Here is a 23,153-nt window from a genome sequence, read left to right as displayed (position 1 = left end):
CTGCATTCTGGCAACCTGATCTTTTTATCCGTGTCCAACTATAGGTGCTAGAGTTTGGTAGCGAGTGGATACAATAAGGCATAGGATTGAGAGATGTATGCTAGGTTGAAAACAGCAACTGCGATTTTGAATTTATAGTGAGGTCTGGATTTTCACAATATTACATAGGCCATAATTCTTCTTAGTAACGCTTTATAAAAATCAGTTGTTTGTTCCATTCCATTAGTATGGAAAATGTCATGTTCTAATAATAGACTAACGGTGGACTTTTCCATCTGCAGAATATACTGATTGACCAGCGGTGGCAGTGTTGCAGAAGAGAACTTCCCTGCATTGCTGAGACGCACAAAAAAAAAAAGAAAGCAACGTCATCAGCCTTCTGCTTGATTGATGTATTTATATGGTAAGTCAACCTCACATTTAATCATTTTGCTAGTCATTAAAAGAAGTTCATAGCATCTCAATGTCCTCGGTACCTTATAGTGGACTCTTCTGCGTAGATAAAATTTCTGTCACCATGGTAGTAATGTGGATGACATTATGGAGCTCCTTCTAATTAATCAACGACTTTGACGGTCTCTAAGGCTGACAAATCCTTCTTTATATGCCTGTGCTAGAAATGTCATCAGAGGAAATACTAACTTTTGAGGCTGGAATAAGCTGTCTTAAATTGAGCGAATGAGGTATTTTTTCCTGGAGGGAAGCTCATTTAACATGTTTCTCTGCACTCTCCACGTGTGACTCTGATACTCAAGATGGATGTTTTTTTGTGAGACACAATTCTCATAACTCCATCGCAATTTCAGAAGGAGCCCAATGCTTTCAGTGGCTGAGTACTTTACCATTACAGCGCCTACTTGCATTTCAGTCATAAGTACATGTAGTACCCTAGTGCATATTTGCTGATGCATAATCCTCCAGAGTGTCATCTTCACTCAGAGCAATTGGTCCAATGGAGCCCTGACATCATAAAGCTACAGAAGTATGTCATCTGACATGAGGGCTGTCCACTATCTAGCAAGCAGTAGGATGTCATTATCATAGTGTTCAAATGGGTAGCAGAGTAGACAGGATGCCCAGCAGAAGACGAAGATGGTGGGATGATAAAATAGGCATTATTTGAGATGTACACTTTTTTGAAGGTGTGGTTGATCATAATATTCTCGACTTGACTATTTATTCACTGGCTGGGATGTGCTAAAATGAAGAAGTTAGAATCTGTAATTCATACCTTGTATTATTCCCTTTAACGATATCCTAAGCCTTCCTACCCCTGCTTATCAGATGAATTAATTGCTATTGGTGTACCATAACCTAAAAGAATTGCAGTGAAAATGGTACGCTGCTGCATTCTGGCAACCTGATCTTTTTATCCGTGTCCAACTATAGGTGCTAGAGTTTGGTAGCGAGTGGATACAATAAGGCATAGGATTGAGAGATGTATGCTAGGTTGAAAACAGCAACTGCGATTTTGAATTTATAGTGAGGTCTGGATTTTCACAATATTACATAGGCCATAATTCTTCTTAGTAACGCTTTATAAAAATCAGTTGTTTGTTCCATTCCATTAGTATGGAAAATGTCATGTTCTAATAATAGACTAACGGTGGACTTTTCCATCTGCAGAATATACTGATTGACCAGCGGTGGCAGTGTTGCAGAAGAAAACTTCCCTGCATTGCTGAGACGCACAAAAAAAAAAGAAAGCAACGTCATCAGCCTTCTGCTTGATTGATGTATTTATATGGTAAGTCAACCTCACATTTAATCATTTTGCTAGTCATTAAAAGAAGTTCATAGCATCTCAATGTCCTCGGTACCTTATAGTGGACTCTTCTGCGTAGATAAAATTTCTGTCACCATGGTAGTAATGTGGATGACATTATGGAGCTCCTTCTAATTAATCAACGACTTTGACGGTCTCTAAGGCTGACAAATCCTTCTTTATATGCCTGTGCTAGAAATGTCATCAGAGGAAATACTAACTTTTGAGGCTGGAATAAGCTGTCTTAAATTGAGCGAATGAGGTATTTTTTCCTGGAGGGAAGCTCATTTAACATGTTTCTCTGCACTCTCCACGTGTGACTCTGATACTCAAGATGGATGTTTTTTTGTGAGACACAATTCTCATAACTCCATCGCAATTTCAGAAGGAGCCCAATGCTTTCAGTGGCTGAGTACTTTACCATTACAGCGCCTACTTGCATTTCAGTCATAAGTACATGTAGTACCCTAGTGCATATTTGCTGATGCATTATCCTCCAGAGTGTCATCTTCACTCAGAGCAATTGGTCCAATGGAGCCCTGACATCATAAAGCTACAGAAGTATGTCATCTGACATGAGGGCTGTCCACTATCTAGCAAGCAGTAGGATGTCATTATCATAGTGTTCAAATGGGTAGCAGAGTAGACAGGATGCCCAGCAGAAGACGAAGATGGTGGGATGATAAAATAGGCATTATTTGAGATGTACACTTTTTTGAAGGTGTGGTTGATCATAATATTCTCGACTTAACTATTTATTCACTGGCTGGGATGTGCTAAAATGAAGAAGTTAGAATCTGTAATTCATACCTTGTATTATTCCCTTTAACGATATCCTAAGCCTTCCTACCCCTGCTTATCAGATGAATTAATTGCTATTGGTGTACCATAACCTAAAAGAATTGCAGTGAAAATGGTACGCTGCTGCATTCTGGCAACCTGATCTTTTTATCCGTGTCCAACTATAGGTGCTAGAGTTTGGTAGCGAGTGGATACAATAAGGCATAGGATTGAGAGATGTATGCTAGGTTGAAAACAGCAACTGCGATTTTGAATTTATAGTGAGGTCTGGATTTTCACAATATTACATAGGCCATAATTCTTCTTAGTAACGCTTTATAAAAATCAGTTGTTTGTTCCATTCCATTAGTATGGAAAATGTCATGTTCTAATAATAGACTAACGGTGGACTTTTCCATCTGCAGAATATACTGATTGACCAGCGGTGGCAGTGTTGCAGAAGAGAACTTCCCTGCATTGCTGAGACGCACAAAAAAAAAAAGAAAGCAACGTCATCAGCCTTCTGCTTGATTGATGTATTTATATGGTAAGTCAACCTCACATTTAATCATTTTGCTAGTCATTAAAAGAAGTTCATAGCATCTCAATGTCCTCGGTACCTTATAGTGGACTCTTCTGCGTAGATAAAATTTCTGTCACCATGGTAGTAATGTGGATGACATTATGGAGCTCCTTCTAATTAATCAACGACTTTGACGGTCTCTAAGGCTGACAAATCCTTCTTTATATGCCTGTGCTAGAAATGTCATCAGAGGAAATACTAACTTTTGAGGCTGGAATAAGCTGTCTTAAATTGAGCGAATGAGGTATTTTTTCCTGGAGGGAAGCTCATTTAACATGTTTCTCTGCACTCTCCACGTGTGACTCTGATACTCAAGATGGATGTTTTTTTGTGAGACACAATTCTCATAACTCCATCGCAATTTCAGAAGGAGCCCAATGCTTTCAGTGGCTGAGTACTTTACCATTACAGCGCCTACTTGCATTTCAGTCATAAGTACATGTAGTACCCTAGTGCATATTTGCTGATGCATTATCCTCCAGAGTGTCATCTTCACTCAGAGCAATTGGTCCAATGGAGCCCTGACATCATAAAGCTACAGAAGTATGTCATCTGACATGAGGGCTGTCCACTATCTAGCAAGCAGTAGGATGTCATTATCATAGTGTTCAAATGGGTAGCAGAGTAGACAGGATGCCCAGCAGAAGACGAAGATGGTGGGATGATAAAATAGGCATTATTTGAGATGTACACTTTTTTGAAGGTGTGGTTGATCATAATATTCTCGACTTGACTATTTATTCACTGGCTGGGATGTGCTAAAATGAAGAAGTTAGAATCTGTAATTCATACCTTGTATTATTCCCTTTAACGATATCCTAAGCCTTCCTACCCCTGCTTATCAGATGAATTAATTGCTATTGGTGTACCATAACCTAAAAGAATTGCAGTGAAAATGGTACGCTGCTGCATTCTGGCAACCTGATCTTTTTATCCGTGTCCAACTATAGGTGCTAGAGTTTGGTAGCGAGTGGATACAATAAGGCATAGGATTGAGAGATGTATGCTAGGTTGAAAACAGCAACTGCGATTTTGAATTTATAGTGAGGTCTGGATTTTCACAATATTACATAGGCCATAATTCTTCTTAGTAACGCTTTATAAAAATCAGTTGTTTGTTCCATTCCATTAGTATGGAAAATGTCATGTTCTAATAATAGACTAACGGTGGACTTTTCCATCTGCAGAATATACTGATTGACCAGCGGTGGCAGTGTTGCAGAAGAAAACTTCCCTGCATTGCTGAGACGCACAAAAAAAAAAGAAAGCAACGTCATCAGCCTTCTGCTTGATTGATGTATTTATATGGTAAGTCAACCTCACATTTAATCATTTTGCTAGTCATTAAAAGAAGTTCATAGCATCTCAATGTCCTCGGTACCTTATAGTGGACTCTTCTGCGTAGATAAAATTTCTGTCACCATGGTAGTAATGTGGATGACATTATGGAGCTCCTTCTAATTAATCAACGACTTTGACGGTCTCTAAGGCTGACAAATCCTTCTTTATATGCCTGTGCTAGAAATGTCATCAGAGGAAATACTAACTTTTGAGGCTGGAATAAGCTGTCTTAAATTGAGCGAATGAGGTATTTTTTCCTGGAGGGAAGCTCATTTAACATGTTTCTCTGCACTCTCCACGTGTGACTCTGATACTCAAGATGGATGTTTTTTTGTGAGACACAATTCTCATAACTCCATCGCAATTTCAGAAGGAGCCCAATGCTTTCAGTGGCTGAGTACTTTACCATTACAGCGCCTACTTGCATTTCAGTCATAAGTACATGTAGTACCCTAGTGCATATTTGCTGATGCATTATCCTCCAGAGTGTCATCTTCACTCAGAGCAATTGGTCCAATGGAGCCCTGACATCATAAAGCTACAGAAGTATGTCATCTGACATGAGGGCTGTCCACTATCTAGCAAGCAGTAGGATGTCATTATCATAGTGTTCAAATGGGTAGCAGAGTAGACAGGATGCCCAGCAGAAGACGAAGATGGTGGGATGATAAAATAGGCATTATTTGAGATGTACACTTTTTTGAAGGTGTGGTTGATCATAATATTCTCGACTTGACTATTTATTCACTGGCTGGGATGTGCTAAAATGAAGAAGTTAGAATCTGTAATTCATACCTTGTATTATTCCCTTTAACGATATCCTAAGCCTTCCTACCCCTGCTTATCAGATGAATTAATTGCTATTGGTGTACCATAACCTAAAAGAATTGCAGTGAAAATGGTACGCTGCTGCATTCTGGCAACCTGATCTTTTTATCCGTGTCCAACTATAGGTGCTAGAGTTTGGTAGCGAGTGGATACAATAAGGCATAGGATTGAGAGATGTATGCTAGGTTGAAAACAGCAACTGCGATTTTGAATTTATAGTGAGGTCTGGATTTTCACAATATTACATAGGCCATAATTCTTCTTAGTAACGCTTTATAAAAATCAGTTGTTTGTTCCATTCCATTAGTATGGAAAATGTCATGTTCTAATAATAGACTAACGGTGGACTTTTCCATCTGCAGAATATACTGATTGACCAGCGGTGGCAGTGTTGCAGAAGAGAACTTCCCTGCATTGCTGAGACGCACAAAAAAAAAAAGAAAGCAACGTCATCAGCCTTCTGCTTGATTGATGTATTTATATGGTAAGTCAACCTCACATTTAATCATTTTGCTAGTCATTAAAAGAAGTTCATAGCATCTCAATGTCCTCGGTACCTTATAGTGGACTCTTCTGCGTAGATAAAATTTCTGTCACCATGGTAGTAATGTGGATGACATTATGGAGCTCCTTCTAATTAATCAACGACTTTGACGGTCTCTAAGGCTGACAAATCCTTCTTTATATGCCTGTGCTAGAAATGTCATCAGAGGAAATACTAACTTTTGAGGCTGGAATAAGCTGTCTTAAATTGAGCGAATGAGGTATTTTTTCCTGGAGGGAAGCTCATTTAACATGTTTCTCTGCACTCTCCACGTGTGACTCTGATACTCAAGATGGATGTTTTTTTGTGAGACACAATTCTCATAACTCCATCGCAATTTCAGAAGGAGCCCAATGCTTTCAGTGGCTGAGTACTTTACCATTACAGCGCCTACTTGCATTTCAGTCATAAGTACATGTAGTACCCTAGTGCATATTTGCTGATGCATAATCCTCCAGAGTGTCATCTTCACTCAGAGCAATTGGTCCAATGGAGCCCTGACATCATAAAGCTACAGAAGTATGTCATCTGACATGAGGGCTGTCCACTATCTAGCAAGCAGTAGGATGTCATTATCATAGTGTTCAAATGGGTAGCAGAGTAGACAGGATGCCCAGCAGAAGACGAAGATGGTGGGATGATAAAATAGGCATTATTTGAGATGTACACTTTTTTGAAGGTGTGGTTGATCATAATATTCTCGACTTGACTATTTATTCACTGGCTGGGATGTGCTAAAATGAAGAAGTTAGAATCTGTAATTCATACCTTGTATTATTCCCTTTAACGATATCCTAAGCCTTCCTACCCCTGCTTATCAGATGAATTAATTGCTATTGGTGTACCATAACCTAAAAGAATTGCAGTGAAAATGGTACGCTGCTGCATTCTGGCAACCTGATCTTTTTATCCGTGTCCAACTATAGGTGCTAGAGTTTGGTAGCGAGTGGATACAATAAGGCATAGGATTGAGAGATGTATGCTAGGTTGAAAACAGCAACTGCGATTTTGAATTTATAGTGAGGTCTGGATTTTCACAATATTACATAGGCCATAATTCTTCTTAGTAACGCTTTATAAAAATCAGTTGTTTGTTCCATTCCATTAGTATGGAAAATGTCATGTTCTAATAATAGACTAACGGTGGACTTTTCCATCTGCAGAATATACTGATTGACCAGCGGTGGCAGTGTTGCAGAAGAGAACTTCCCTGCATTGCTGAGACGCACAAAAAAAAAAAGAAAGCAACGTCATCAGCCTTCTGCTTGATTGATGTATTTATATGGTAAGTCAACCTCACATTTAATCATTTTGCTAGTCATTAAAAGAAGTTCATAGCATCTCAATGTCCTCGGTACCTTATAGTGGACTCTTCTGCGTAGATAAAATTTCTGTCACCATGGTAGTAATGTGGATGACATTATGGAGCTCCTTCTAATTAATCAACGACTTTGACGGTCTCTAAGGCTGACAAATCCTTCTTTATATGCCTGTGCTAGAAATGTCATCAGAGGAAATACTAACTTTTGAGGCTGGAATAAGCTGTCTTAAATTGAGCGAATGAGGTATTTTTTCCTGGAGGGAAGCTCATTTAACATGTTTCTCTGCACTCTCCACGTGTGACTCTGATACTCAAGATGGATGTTTTTTTGTGAGACACAATTCTCATAACTCCATCGCAATTTCAGAAGGAGCCCAATGCTTTCAGTGGCTGAGTACTTTACCATTACAGCGCCTACTTGCATTTCAGTCATAAGTACATGTAGTACCCTAGTGCATATTTGCTGATGCATTATCCTCCAGAGTGTCATCTTCACTCAGAGCAATTGGTCCAATGGAGCCCTGACATCATAAAGCTACAGAAGTATGTCATCTGACATGAGGGCTGTCCACTATCTAGCAAGCAGTAGGATGTCATTATCATAGTGTTCAAATGGGTAGCAGAGTAGACAGGATGCCCAGCAGAAGACGAAGATGGTGGGATGATAAAATAGGCATTATTTGAGATGTACACTTTTTTGAAGGTGTGGTTGATCATAATATTCTCGACTTGACTATTTATTCACTGGCTGGGATGTGCTAAAATGAAGAAGTTAGAATCTGTAATTCATACCTTGTATTATTCCCTTTAACGATATCCTAAGCCTTCCTACCCCTGCTTATCAGATGAATTAATTGCTATTGGTGTACCATAACCTAAAAGAATTGCAGTGAAAATGGTACGCTGCTGCATTCTGGCAACCTGATCTTTTTATCCGTGTCCAACTATAGGTGCTAGAGTTTGGTAGCGAGTGGATACAATAAGGCATAGGATTGAGAGATGTATGCTAGGTTGAAAACAGCAACTGCGATTTTGAATTTATAGTGAGGTCTGGATTTTCACAATATTACATAGGCCATAATTCTTCTTAGTAACGCTTTATAAAAATCAGTTGTTTGTTCCATTCCATTAGTATGGAAAATGTCATGTTCTAATAATAGACTAACGGTGGACTTTTCCATCTGCAGAATATACTGATTGACCAGCGGTGGCAGTGTTGCAGAAGAGAACTTCCCTGCATTGCTGAGACGCACAAAAAAAAAAAGAAAGCAACGTCATCAGCCTTCTGCTTGATTGATGTATTTATATGGTAAGTCAACCTCACATTTAATCATTTTGCTAGTCATTAAAAGAAGTTCATAGCATCTCAATGTCCTCGGTACCTTATAGTGGACTCTTCTGCGTAGATAAAATTTCTGTCACCATGGTAGTAATGTGGATGACATTATGGAGCTCCTTCTAATTAATCAACGACTTTGACGGTCTCTAAGGCTGACAAATCCTTCTTTATATGCCTGTGCTAGAAATGTCATCAGAGGAAATACTAACTTTTGAGGCTGGAATAAGCTGTCTTAAATTGAGCGAATGAGGTATTTTTTCCTGGAGGGAAGCTCATTTAACATGTTTCTCTGCACTCTCCACGTGTGACTCTGATACTCAAGATGGATGTTTTTTTGTGAGACACAATTCTCATAACTCCATCGCAATTTCAGAAGGAGCCCAATGCTTTCAGTGGCTGAGTACTTTACCATTACAGCGCCTACTTGCATTTCAGTCATAAGTACATGTAGTACCCTAGTGCATATTTGCTGATGCATTATCCTCCAGAGTGTCATCTTCACTCAGAGCAATTGGTCCAATGGAGCCCTGACATCATAAAGCTACAGAAGTATGTCATCTGACATGAGGGCTGTCCACTATCTAGCAAGCAGTAGGATGTCATTATCATAGTGTTCAAATGGGTAGCAGAGTAGACAGGATGCCCAGCAGAAGACGAAGATGGTGGGATGATAAAATAGGCATTATTTGAGATGTACACTTTTTTGAAGGTGTGGTTGATCATAATATTCTCGACTTGACTATTTATTCACTGGCTGGGATGTGCTAAAATGAAGAAGTTAGAATCTGTAATTCATACCTTGTATTATTCCCTTTAACGATATCCTAAGCCTTCCTACCCCTGCTTATCAGATGAATTAATTGCTATTGGTGTACCATAACCTAAAAGAATTGCAGTGAAAATGGTACGCTGCTGCATTCTGGCAACCTGATCTTTTTATCCGTGTCCAACTATAGGTGCTAGAGTTTGGTAGCGAGTGGATACAATAAGGCATAGGATTGAAAGATGTATGCTAGGTTGAAAACAGCAACTGCGATTTTGAATTTATAGTGAGGTCTGGATTTTCACAATATTACATAGGCCATAATTCTTCTTAGTAACGCTTTATAAAAATCAGTTGTTTGTTCCATTCCATTAGTATGGAAAATGTCATGTTCTAATAATAGACTAACGGTGGACTTTTCCATCTGCAGAATATACTGATTGACCAGCGGTGGCAGTGTTGCAGAAGAGAACTTCCCTGCATTGCTGAGACGCACAAAAAAAAAAAGAAAGCAACGTCATCAGCCTTCTGCTTGATTGATGTATTTATATGGTAAGTCAACCTCACATTTAATCATTTTGCTAGTCATTAAAAGAATTTCATAGCATCTCAATGTCCTCGGTACCTTATAGTGGACTCTTCTGCGTAGATAAAATTTCTGTCACCATGGTAGTAATGTGGATGACATTATGGAGCTCCTTCTAATTAATCAACGACTTTGACGGTCTCTAAGGCTGACAAATCCTTCTTTATATGCCTGTGCTAGAAATGTCATCAGAGGAAATACTAACTTTTGAGGCTGGAATAAGCTGTCTTAAATTGAGCGAATGAGGTATTTTTTCCTGGAGGGAAGCTCATTTAACATGTTTCTCTGCACTCTCCACGTGTGACTCTGATACTCAAGATGGATGTTTTTTTGTGAGACACAATTCTCATAACTCCATCGCAATTTCAGAAGGAGCCCAATGCTTTCAGTGGCTGAGTACTTTACCATTACAGCGCCTACTTGCATTTCAGTCATAAGTACATGTAGTACCCTAGTGCATATTTGCTGATGCATAATCCTCCAGAGTGTCATCTTCACTCAGAGCAATTGGTCCAATGGAGCCCTGACATCATAAAGCTACAGAAGTATGTCATCTGACATGAGGGCTGTCCACTATCTAGCAAGCAGTAGGATGTCATTATCATAGTGTTCAAATGGGTAGCAGAGTAGACAGGATGCCCAGCAGAAGACGAAGATGGTGGGATGATAAAATAGGCATTATTTGAGATGTACACTTTTTTGAAGGTGTGGTTGATAATAATATTCTCGACTTGACTATTTATTCACTGGCTGGGATGTGCTAAAATGAAGAAGTTAGAATCTGTAATTCATACCTTGTATTATTCCCTTTAACGATATCCTAAGCCTTCCTACCCCTGCTTATCAGATGAATTAATTGCTATTGGTGTACCATAACCTAAAAGAATTGCAGTGAAAATGGTACGCTGCTGCATTCTGGCAACCTGATCTTTTTATCCGTGTCCAACTATAGGTGCTAGAGTTTGGTAGCGAGTGGATACAATAAGGCATAGGATTGAGAGATGTATGCTAGGTTGAAAACAGCAACTGCGATTTTGAATTTATAGTGAGGTCTGGATTTTCACAATATTACATAGGCCATAATTCTTCTTAGTAACGCTTTATAAAAATCAGTTGTTTGTTCCATTCCATTAGTATGGAAAATGTCATGTTCTAATAATAGACTAACGGTGGACTTTTCCATCTGCAGAATATACTGATTGACCAGCGGTGGCAGTGTTGCAGAAGAAAACTTCCCTGCATTGCTGAGACGCACAAAAAAAAAAGAAAGCAACGTCATCAGCCTTCTGCTTGATTGATGTATTTATATGGTAAGTCAACCTCACATTTAATCATTTTGCTAGTCATTAAAAGAAGTTCATAGCATCTCAATGTCCTCGGTACCTTATAGTGGACTCTTCTGCGTAGATATAATTTCGGTCACCATGGTAGTAATGTGGATGTCATTATGGAGCTCCTTCTAATTAATCAACGACTTTGACGGTCTCTAAGGCTGACAAATCCTTCTTTATATGCCTGTGCTAGAAATGTCATCAGAGGAAATACTAACTTTTGAGGCTGGAATAAGCTGTCTTAAATTGAGCGAATGAGGTATTTTTTCCTGGAGGGAAGCTCATTTAACATGTTTCTCTGCACTCTCCACGTGTGACTCTGATACTCAAGATGGATGTTTTTTTGTGAGACACAATTCTCATAACTCCATCGCAATTTCAGAAGGAGCCCAATGCTTTCAGTGGCTGAGTACTTTACCATTACAGCGCCTACTTGCATTTCAGTCATAAGTACATGTAGTACCCTAGTGCATATTTGCTGATGCATTATCCTCCAGAGTGTCATCTTCACTCAGAGCAATTGGTCCAATGGAGCCCTGACATCATAAAGCTACAGAAGTATGTCATCTGACATGAGGGCTGTCCACTATCTAGCAAGCAGTAGGATGTCATTATCATAGTGTTCAAATGGGTAGCAGAGTAGACAGGATGCCCAGCAGAAGACGAAGATGGTGGGATGATAAAATAGGCATTATTTGAGATGTACACTTTTTTGAAGGTGTGGTTGATCATAATATTCTCGACTTGACTATTTATTCACTGGCTGGGATGTGCTAAAATGAAGAAGTTAGAATCTGTAATTCATACCTTGTATTATTCCCTTTAACGATATCCTAAGCCTTCCTACCCCTGCTTATCAGATGAATTAATTGCTATTGGTGTACCATAACCTAAAAGAATTGCAGTGAAAATGGTACGCTGCTGCATTCTGGCAACCTGATCTTTTTATCCGTGTCCAACTATAGGTGCTAGAGTTTGGTAGCGAGTGGATACAATAAGGCATAGGCTTGAGAGATGTATGCTAGGTTGAAAACAGCAACTGCGATTTTGAATTTATAGTGAGGTCTGGATTTTCACAATATTACATAGGCCATAATTCTTCTTAGTAACGCTTTATAAAAATCAGTTGTTTGTTCCATTCCATTAGTATGGAAAATGTCATGTTCTAATAATAGACTAACGGTGGACTTTTCCATCTGCAGAATATACTGATTGACCAGCGGTGGCAGTGTTGCAGAAGAAAACTTCCCTGCATTGCTGAGACGCACAAAAAAAAAAGAAAGCAACGTCATCAGCCTTCTGCTTGATTGATGTATTTATATGGTAAGTCAACCTCACATTTAATCATTTTGCTAGTCATTAAAAGAAGTTCATAGCATCTCAATGTCCTCGGTACCTTATAGTGGACTCTTCTGCGTAGATAAAATTTCTGTCACCATGGTAGTAATGTGGATGACATTATGGAGCTCCTTCTAATTAATCAACGACTTTGACGGTCTCTAAGGCTGACAAATCCTTCTTTATATGCCTGTGCTAGAAATGTCATCAGAGGAAATACTAACTTTTGAGGCTGGAATAAGCTGTCTTAAATTGAGCGAATGAGGTATTTTTTCCTGGAGGGAAGCTCATTTAACATGTTTCTCTGCACTCTCCACGTGTGACTCTGATACTCAAGATGGATGTTTTTTTGTGAGACACAATTCTCATAACTCCATCGCAATTTCAGAAGGAGCCCAATGCTTTCAGTGGCTGAGTACTTTACCATTACAGCGCCTACTTGCATTTCAGTCATAAGTACATGTAGTACCCTAGTGCATATTTGCTGATGCATTATCCTCCAGAGTGTCATCTTCACTCAGAGCAATTGGTCCAATGGAGCCCTGACATCATAAAGCTACAGAAGTATGTCATCTGACATGAGGGCTGTCCACTATCTAGCAAGCAGTAGGATGTCATTATCATAGTGTTCAAATGGGTAGCAGAGTAGACAGGATGCCCAGCAGAAGACGAAGATGGTGGGATGATAAAATAGGCATTATTTGAGATGTACACTTTTTTGAAGGTGTGGTTGATCATAATATTCTCGACTTGACTATTTATTCACTGGCTGGGATGTGCTAAAATGAAGAAGTTAGAATCTGTAATTCATACCTTGTATTATTCCCTTTAACGATATCCTAAGCCTTCCTACCCCTGCTTATCAGATGAATTAATTGCTATTGGTGTACCATAACCTAAAAGAATTGCAGTGAAAATGGTACGCTGCTGCATTCTGGCAACCTGATCTTTTTATCCGTGTCCAACTATAGGTGCTAGAGTTTGGTAGCGAGTGGATACAATAAGGCATAGGCTTGAGAGATGTATGCTAGGTTGAAAACAGCAACTGCGATTTTGAATTTATAGTGAGGTCTGGATTTTCACAATATTACATAGGCCATAATTCTTCTTAGTAACGCTTTATAAAAATCAGTTGTTTGTTCCATTCCATTAGTATGGAAAATGTCATGTTCTAATAATAGACTAACGGTGGACTTTTCCATCTGCAGAATATACTGATTGACCAGCGGTGGCAGTGTTGCAGAAGAAAACTTCCCTGCATTGCTGAGACGCACAAAAAAAAAAGAAAGCAACGTCATCAGCCTTCTGCTTGATTGATGTATTTATATGGTAAGTCAACCTCACATTTAATCATTTTGCTAGTCATTAAAAGAAGTTCATAGCATCTCAATGTCCTCGGTACCTTATAGTGGACTCTTCTGCGTAGATAAAATTTCTGTCACCATGGTAGTAATGTGGATGACATTATGGAGCTCCTTCTAATTAATCAACGACTTTGACGGTCTCTAAGGCTGACAAATCCTTCTTTATATGCCTGTGCTAGAAATGTCATCAGAGGAAATACTAACTTTTGAGGCTGGAATAAGCTGTCTTAAATTGAGCGAATGAGGTATTTTTTCCTGGAGGGAAGCTCATTTAACATGTTTCTCTGCACTCTCCACGTGTGACTCTGATACTCAAGATGGATGTTTTTTTGTGAGACACAATTCTCATAACTCCATCGCAATTTCAGAAGGAGCCCAATGCTTTCAGTGGCTGAGTACTTTACCATTACAGCGCCTACTTGCATTTCAGTCATAAGTACATGTAGTACCCTAGTGCATATTTGCTGATGCATTATCCTCCAGAGTGTCATCTTCACTCAGAGCAATTGGTCCAATGGAGCCCTGACATCATAAAGCTACAGAAGTATGTCATCTGACATGAGGGCTGTCCACTATCTAGCAAGCAGTAGGATGTCATTATCATAGTGTTCAAATGGGTAGCAGAGTAGACAGGATGCCCAGCAGAAGACGAAGATGGTGGGATGATAAAATAGGCATTATTTGAGATGTACACTTTTTTGAAGGTGTGGTTGATAATAATATTCTCGACTTGACTATTTATTCACTGGCTGGGATGTGCTAAAATGAAGAAGTTAGAATCTGTAATTCATACCTTGTATTATTCCCTTTAACGATATCCTAAGCCTTCCTACCCCTGCTTATCAGATGAATTAATTGCTATTGGTGTACCATAACCTAAAAGAATTGCAGTGAAAATGGTACGCTGCTGCATTCTGGCAACCTGATCTTTTTATCCGTGTCCAACTATAGGTGCTAGAGTTTGGTAGCGAGTGGATACAATAAGGCATAGGATTGAGAGATGTATGCTAGGTTGAAAACAGCAACTGCGATTTTGAATTTATAGTGAGGTCTGGATTTTCACAATATTACATAGGCCATAATTCTTCTTAGTAACGCTTTATAAAAATCAGTTGTTTGTTCCATTCCATTAGTATGGAAAATGTCATGTTCTAATAATAGACTAACGGTGGACTTTTCCATCTGCAGAATATACTGATTGACCAGCGGTGGCAGTGTTGCAGAAGAAAACTTCCCTGCATTGCTGAGACGCACAAAAAAAAAAGAAAGCAACGTCATCAGCCTTCTGCTTGATTGATGTATTTATATGGTAAGTCAACCTCACATTTAATCATTTTGCTAGTCATTAAAAGAAGTTCATAGCATCTCAATGTCCTCGGTACCTTATAGTGGACTCTTCTGCGTAGATAAAATTTCTGTCACCATGGTAGTAATGTGGATGACATTATGGAGCTCCTTCTAATTAATCAACGACTTTGACGGTCTCTAAGGCTGACAAATCCTTCTTTATATGCCTGTGCTAGAAATGTCATCAGAGGAAATACTAACTTTTGAGGCTGGAATAAGCTGTCTTAAATTGAGCGAATGAGGTATTTTTTCCTGGAGGGAAGCTCATTTAACATGTTTCTCTGCACTCTCCACGTGTGACTCTGATACTCAAGATGGATGTTTTTTTGTGAGACACAATTCTCATAACTCCATCGCAATTTCAGAAGGAGCCCAATGCTTTCAGTGGCTGAGTACTTTACCATTACAGCGCCTACTTGCATTTCAGTCATAAGTACATGTAGTACCCTAGTGCATATTTGCTGATGCATTATCCTCCAGAGTGTCATCTTCACTCAGAGCAATTGGTCCAATGGAGCCCTGACATCATAAAGCTACAGAAGTATGTCATCTGACATGAGGGCTGTCCACTATCTAGCAAGCAGTAGGATGTCATTATCATAGTGTTCAAATGGGTAGCAGAGTAGACAGGATGCCCAGCAGAAGACGAAGATGGTGGGATGATAAAATAGGCATTATTTGAGATGTACACTTTTTTGAAGGTGTGGTTGATAATAATATTCTCGACTTGACTATTTATTCACTGGCTGGGATGTGCTAAAATGAAGAAGTTAGAATCTGTAATTCATACCTTGTATTATTCCCTTTAACGATATCCTAAGCCTTCCTACCCCTGCTTATCAGATGAATTAATTGCTATTGGTGTACCATAACCTAAAAGAATTGCAGTGAAAATGGTACGCTGCTGCATTCTGGCAACCTGATCTTTTTATCCGTGTCCAACTATAGGTGCTAGAGTTTGGTAGCGAGTGGATACAATAAGGCATAGGATTGAGAGATGTATGCTAGGTTGAAAACAGCAACTGCGATTTTGAATTTATAGTGAGGTCTGGATTTTCACAATATTACATAGGCCATAATTCTTCTTAGTAACGCTTTATAAAAATCAGTTGTTTGTTCCATTCCATTAGTATGGAAAATGTCATGTTCTAATAATAGACTAACGGTGGACTTTTCCATCTGCAGAATATACTGATTGACCAGCGGTGGCAGTGTTGCAGAAGAAAACTTCCCTGCATTGCTGAGACGCACAAAAAAAAAAGAAAGCAACGTCATCAGCCTTCTGCTTGATTGATGTATTTATATGGTAAGTCAACCTCACATTTAATCATTTTGCTAGTCATTAAAAGAAGTTCATAGCATCTCAATGTCCTCGGTACCTTATAGTGGACTCTTCTGCGTAGATAAAATTTCTGTCACCATGGTAGTAATGTGGATGACATTATGGAGCTCCTTCTAATTAATCAACGACTTTGACGGTCTCTAAGGCTGACAAATCCTTCTTTATATGCCTGTGCTAGAAATGTCATCAGAGGAAATACTAACTTTTGAGGCTGGAATAAGCTGTCTTAAATTGAGCGAATGAGGTATTTTTTCCTGGAGGGAAGCTCATTTAACATGTTTCTCTGCACTCTCCACGTGTGACTCTGATACTCAAGATGGATGTTTTTTTGTGAGACACAATTCTCATAACTCCATCGCAATTTCAGAAGGAGCCCAATGCTTTCAGTGGCTGAGTACTTTACCATTACAGCGCCTACTTGCATTTCAGTCATAAGTACATGTAGTACCCTAGTGCATATTTGCTGATGCATAATCCTCCAGAGTGTCATCTTCACTCAGAGCAATTGGTCCAATGGAGCCCTGACATCATAAAGCTACAGAAGTATGTCATCTGACATGAGGGCTGTCCACTATCTAGCAAGCAGTAGGATGTCATTATCATAGTGTTCAAATGGGTAGCAGAGTAGACAGGATGCCCAGCAGAAGACGAAGATGGTGGGATGATAAAATAGGCATTATTTGAGATGTACACTTTTTTGAAGGTGTGGTTGATGATAATATTCTCGACTTGACTATTTATTCACTGGCTGGGATGTGCTAAAATGAAGAAGTTAGAATCTGTAATTCATACCTTGTATTATTCCCTTTAACGATATCCTAAGCCTTCCTACCCCTGCTTATCAGATGAATTAATTGCTATTGGTGTACCATAACCTAAAAGAATTGCAGTGAAAATGGTACGCTGCTGCATTCTGGCAACCTGATCTTTTTATCCGTGTCCAACTATAGGTGCTAGAGTTTGGTAGCGAGTGGATACAATAAGGCATAGGATTGAGAGATGTATGCTAGGTTGAAAACAGCAACTGCGATTTTGAATTTATAGTGAGGTCTGGATTTTCACAATATTACATAGGCCATAATTCTTCTTAGTAACGCTTTATCAAAATCAGTTGTTTGTTCCATTCCATTAGTATGGAAAATGTCATGTTCTAATAATAGACTAACGGTGGACTTTTCCATCTGCAGAATATACTGATTGACCAGCGGTGGCAGTGTTGCAGAAGAGAACTTCCCTGCATTGCTGAGACGCACAAAAAAAAAAGAAAGCAACGTCATCAGCCTTCTGCTTGATTGATGTATTTATATGGTAAGTCAACCTCACATTTAATCATTTTGCTAGTCATTAAAAGAATTTCATAGCATCTCAATGTCCTCGGTACCTTATAGTGGACTCTTCTGCGTAGATAAAATTTCTGTCACCATGGTAGTAATGTGGATGACATTATGGAGCTCCTTCTAATTAATCAACGACTTTGACGGTCTCTAAGGCTGACAAATCCTTCTTTATATGCCTGTGCTAGAAATGTCATCAGAGGAAATACTAACTTTTGAGGCTGGAATAAGCTGTCTTAAATTGAGCGAATGAGGTATTTTTTCCTGGAGGGAAGCTCATTTAACATGTTTCTCTGCACTCTCCACGTGTGACTCTGATACTCAAGATGGATGTTTTTTTGTGAGACACAATTCTCATAACTCCATCGCAATTTCAGAAGGAGCCCAATGCTTTCAGTGGCTGAGTACTTTACCATTACAGCGCCTACTTGCATTTCAGTCATAAGTACATGTAGTACCCTAGTGCATATTTGCTGATGCATTATCCTCCAGAGTGTCATCTTCACTCAGAGCAATTGGTCCAATGGAGCCCTGACATCATAAAGCTACAGAAGTATGTCATCTGACATGAGGGCTGTCCACTATCTAGCAAGCAGTAGGATGTCATTATCATAGTGTTCAAATGGGTAGCAGAGTAGACAGGATGCCCAGCAGAAGACGAAGATGGTGGGATGATAAAATAGGCATTATTTGAGATGTACACTTTTTTGAAGGTGTGGTTGATCATAATATTCTCGACTTGACTATTTATTCACTGGCTGGGATGTGCTAAAATGAAGAAGTTAGAATCTGTAATTCATACCTTGTATTATTCCCTTTAACGATATCCTAAGCCTTCCTACCCCTGCTTATCAGATGAATTAATTGCTATTGGTGTACCATAACCTAAAAGAATTGCAGTGAAAATGGTACGCTGCTGCATTCTGGCAACCTGATCTTTTTATCCGTGTCCAACTATAGGTGCTAGAGTTTGGTAGCGAGTGGATACAATAAGGCATAGGATTGAGAGATGTATGCTAGGTTGAAAACAGCAACTGCGATTTTGAATTTATAGTGAGGTCTGGATTTTCACAATATTACATAGGCCATAATTCTTCTTAGTAACGCTTTATCAAAATCAGTTGTTTGTTCCATTCCATTAGTATGGAAAATGTCATGTTCTAATAATAGACTAACGGTGGACTTTTCCATCTGCAGAATATACTGATTGACCAGCGGTGGCAGTGTTGCAGAAGAGAACTTCCCTGCATTGCTGAGACGCACAAAAAAAAAAAAGAAAGCAACGTCATCAGCCTTCTGCTTGATTGATGTATTTATATGGTAAGTCAACCTCACATTTAATCATTTTGCTAGTCATTAAAAGAATTTCATAGCATCTCAATGTCCTCGGTACCTTATAGTGGACTCTTCTGCGTAGATAAAATTTCTGTCACCATGGTAGTAATGTGGATGACATTATGGAGCTCCTTCTAATTAATCAACGACTTTGACGGTCTCTAAGGCTGACAAATCCTTCTTTATATGCCTGTGCTAGAAATGTCATCAGAGGAAATACTAACTTTTGAGGCTGGAATAAGCTGTCTTAAATTGAGCGAATGAGGTATTTTTTCCTGGAGGGAAGCTCATTTAACATGTTTCTCTGCACTCTCCACGTGTGACTCTGATACTCAAGATGGATGTTTTTTTGTGAGACACAATTCTCATAACTCCATCGCAATTTCAGAAGGAGCCCAATGCTTTCAGTGGCTGAGTACTTTACCATTACAGCGCCTACTTGCATTTCAGTCATAAGTACATGTAGTACCCTAGTGCATATTTGCTGATGCATTATCCTCCAGAGTGTCATCTTCACTCAGAGCAATTGGTCCAATGGAGCCCTGACATCATAAAGCTACAGAAGTATGTCATCTGACATGAGGGCTGTCCACTATCTAGCAAGCAGTAGGATGTCATTATCATAGTGTTCAAATGGGTAGCAGAGTAGACAGGATGCCCAGCAGAAGACGAAGATGGTGGGATGATAAAATAGGCATTATTTGAGATGTACACTTTTTTGAAGGTGTGGTTGATAATAATATTCTCGACTTGACTATTTATTCACTGGCTGGGATGTGCTAAAATGAAGAAGTTAGAATCTGTAATTCATACCTTGTATTATTCCCTTTAACGATATCCTAAGCCTTCCTACCCCTGCTTATCAGATGAATTAATTGCTATTGGTGTACCATAACCTAAAAGAATTGCAGTGAAAATGGTACGCTGCTGCATTCTGGCAACCTGATCTTTTTATCCGTGTCCAACTATAGGTGCTAGAGTTTGGTAGCGAGTGGATACAATAAGGCATAGGATTGAGAGATGTATGCTAGGTTGAAAACAGCAACTGCGATTTTGAATTTATAGTGAGGTCTGGATTTTCACAATATTACATAGGCCATAATTCTTCTTAGTAACGCTTTATAAAAATCAGTTGTTTGTTCCATTCCATTAGTATGGAAAATGTCATGTTCTAATAATAGACTAACGGTGGACTTTTCCATCTGCAGAATATACTGATTGACCAGCGGTGGCAGTGTTGCAGAAGAGAACTTCCCTGCATTGCTGAGACGCACAAAAAAAAAAAAGAAAGCAACGTCATCAGCCTTCTGCTTGATTGATGTATTTATATGGTAAGTCAACCTCACATTTAATCATTTTGCTAGTCATTAAAAGAATTTCATAGCATCTCAATGTCCTCGGTACCTTATAGTGGACTCTTCTGCGTAGATAAAATTTCTGTCACCATGGTAGTAATGTGGATGACATTATGGAGCTCCTTCTAATTAATCAACGACTTTGACGGTCTCTAAGGCTGACAAATCCTTCTTTATATGCCTGTGCTAGAAATGTCATCAGAGGAAATACTAACTTTTGAGGCTGGAATAAGCTGTCTTAAATTGAGCGAATGAGGTATTTTTTCCTGGAGGGAAGCTCATTTAACATGTTTCTCTGCACTCTCCACGTGTGACTCTGATACTCAAGATGGATGTTTTTTTGTGAGACACAATTCTCATAACTCCATCGCAATTTCAGAAGGAGCCCAATGCTTTCAGTGGCTGAGTACTTTACCATTACAGCGCCTACTTGCATTTCAGTCATAAGTACATGTAGTACCCTAGTGCATATTTGCTGATGCATTATCCTCCAGAGTGTCATCTTCACTCAGAGCAATTGGTCCAATGGAGCCCTGACATCATAAAGCTACAGAAGTATGTCATCTGACATGAGGGCTGTCCACTATCTAGCAAGCAGTAGGATGTCATTATCATAGTGTTCAAATGGGTAGCAGAGTAGACAGGATGCCCAGCAGAAGACGAAGATGGTGGGATGATAAAATAGGCATTATTTGAGATGTACACTTTTATGAAGGTGTGGTTGATCATAATATTCTCGACTTGACTATTTATTCACTGGCTGGGATGTGCTAAAATGAAGAAGTTAGAATCTGTAATTCATACCTTGTATTATTCCCTTTAACGATATCCTAAGCCTTCCTACCCCTGCTTATCAGATGAATTAATTGCTATTGGTGTACCATAACCTAAAAGAATTGCAGTGAAAATGGTACGCTGCTGCATTCTGGCAACCTGATCTTTTTATCCGTGTCCAACTATAGGTGCTAGAGTTTGGTAGCGAGTGGATACAATAAGGCATAGGATTGAGAGATGTATGCTAGGTTGAAAACAGCAACTGCGATTTTGAATTTATAGTGAGGTCTGGATTTTCACAATATTACATAGGCCATAATTCTTCTTAGTAACGCTTTATAAAAATCAGTTGTTTGTTCCATTCCATTAGTATGGAAAATGTCATGTTCTAATAATAGACTAACGGTGGACTTTTCCATCTGCAGAATATACTGATTGACCAGCGGTGGCAGTGTTGCAGAAGAAAACTTCCCTGCATTGCTGAGACGCACAAAAAAAAAAGAAAGCAACGTCATCAGCCTTCTGCTTGATTGATGTATTTATATGGTAAGTCAACCTCACATTTAATCATTTTGCTAGTCATTAAAAGAAGTTCATAGCATCTCAATGTCCTCGGTACCTTATAGTGGACTCTTCTGCGTAGATAAAATTTCTGTCACCATGGTAGTAATGTGGATGACATTATGGAGCTCCTTCTAATTAATCAACGACTTTGACGGTCTCTAAGGCTGACAAATCCTTCTTTATATGCCTGTGCTAGAAATGTCATCAGAGGAAATACTAACTTTTGAGGCTGGAATAAGCTGTCTTAAATTGAGCGAATGAGGTATTTTTTCCTGGAGGGAAGCTCATTTAACATGTTTCTCTGCACTCTCCACGTGTGACTCTGATACTCAAGATGGATGTTTTTTTGTGAGACACAATTCTCATAACTCCATCGCAATTTCAGAAGGAGCCCAATGCTTTCAGTGGCTGAGTACTTTACCATTACAGCGCCTACTTGCATTTCAGTCATAAGTACATGTAGTACCCTAGTGCATATTTGCTGATGCATTATCCTCCAGAGTGTCATCTTCACTCAGAGCAATTGGTCCAATGGAGCCCTGACATCATAAAGCTACAGAAGTATGTCATCTGACATGAGGGCTGTCCACTATCTAGCAAGCAGTAGGATGTCATTATCATAGTGTTCAAATGGGTAGCAGAGTAGACAGGATGCCCAGCAGAAGACGAAGATGGTGGGATGATAAAATAGGCATTATTTGAGATGTACACTTTTTTGAAGGTGTGGTTGATCATAATATTCTCGACTTGACTATTTATTCACTGGCTGGGATGTGCTAAAATGAAGAAGTTAGAATCTGTAATTCATACCTTGTATTATTCCCTTTAACGATATCCTAAGCCTTCCTACCCCTGCTTATCAGATGAATTAATTGCTATTGGTGTACCATAACCTAAAAGAATTGCAGTGAAAATGGTACGCTGCTGCATTCTGGCAACCTGATCTTTTTATCCGTGTCCAACTATAGGTGCTAGAGTTTGGTAGCGAGTGGATACAATAAGGCATAGGATTGAGAGATGTATGCTAGGTTGAAAACAGCAACTGCGATTTTGAATTTATAGTGAGGTCTGGATTTTCACAATATTACATAGGCCATAATTCTTCTTAGTAACGCTTTATAAAAATCAGTTGTTTGTTCCATTCCATTAGTATGGAAAATGTCATGTTCTAATAATAGACTAACGGTGGACTTTTCCATCTGCAGAATATACTGATTGA

This window comes from Triturus cristatus, chromosome 8, assembly GCF_964204655.1.
Source record: "Triturus cristatus chromosome 8, aTriCri1.1, whole genome shotgun sequence".
NCBI lineage: Eukaryota > Metazoa > Chordata > Amphibia > Caudata > Salamandridae > Triturus > Triturus cristatus.
This window is presented reverse-complemented; position numbering follows the sequence as displayed.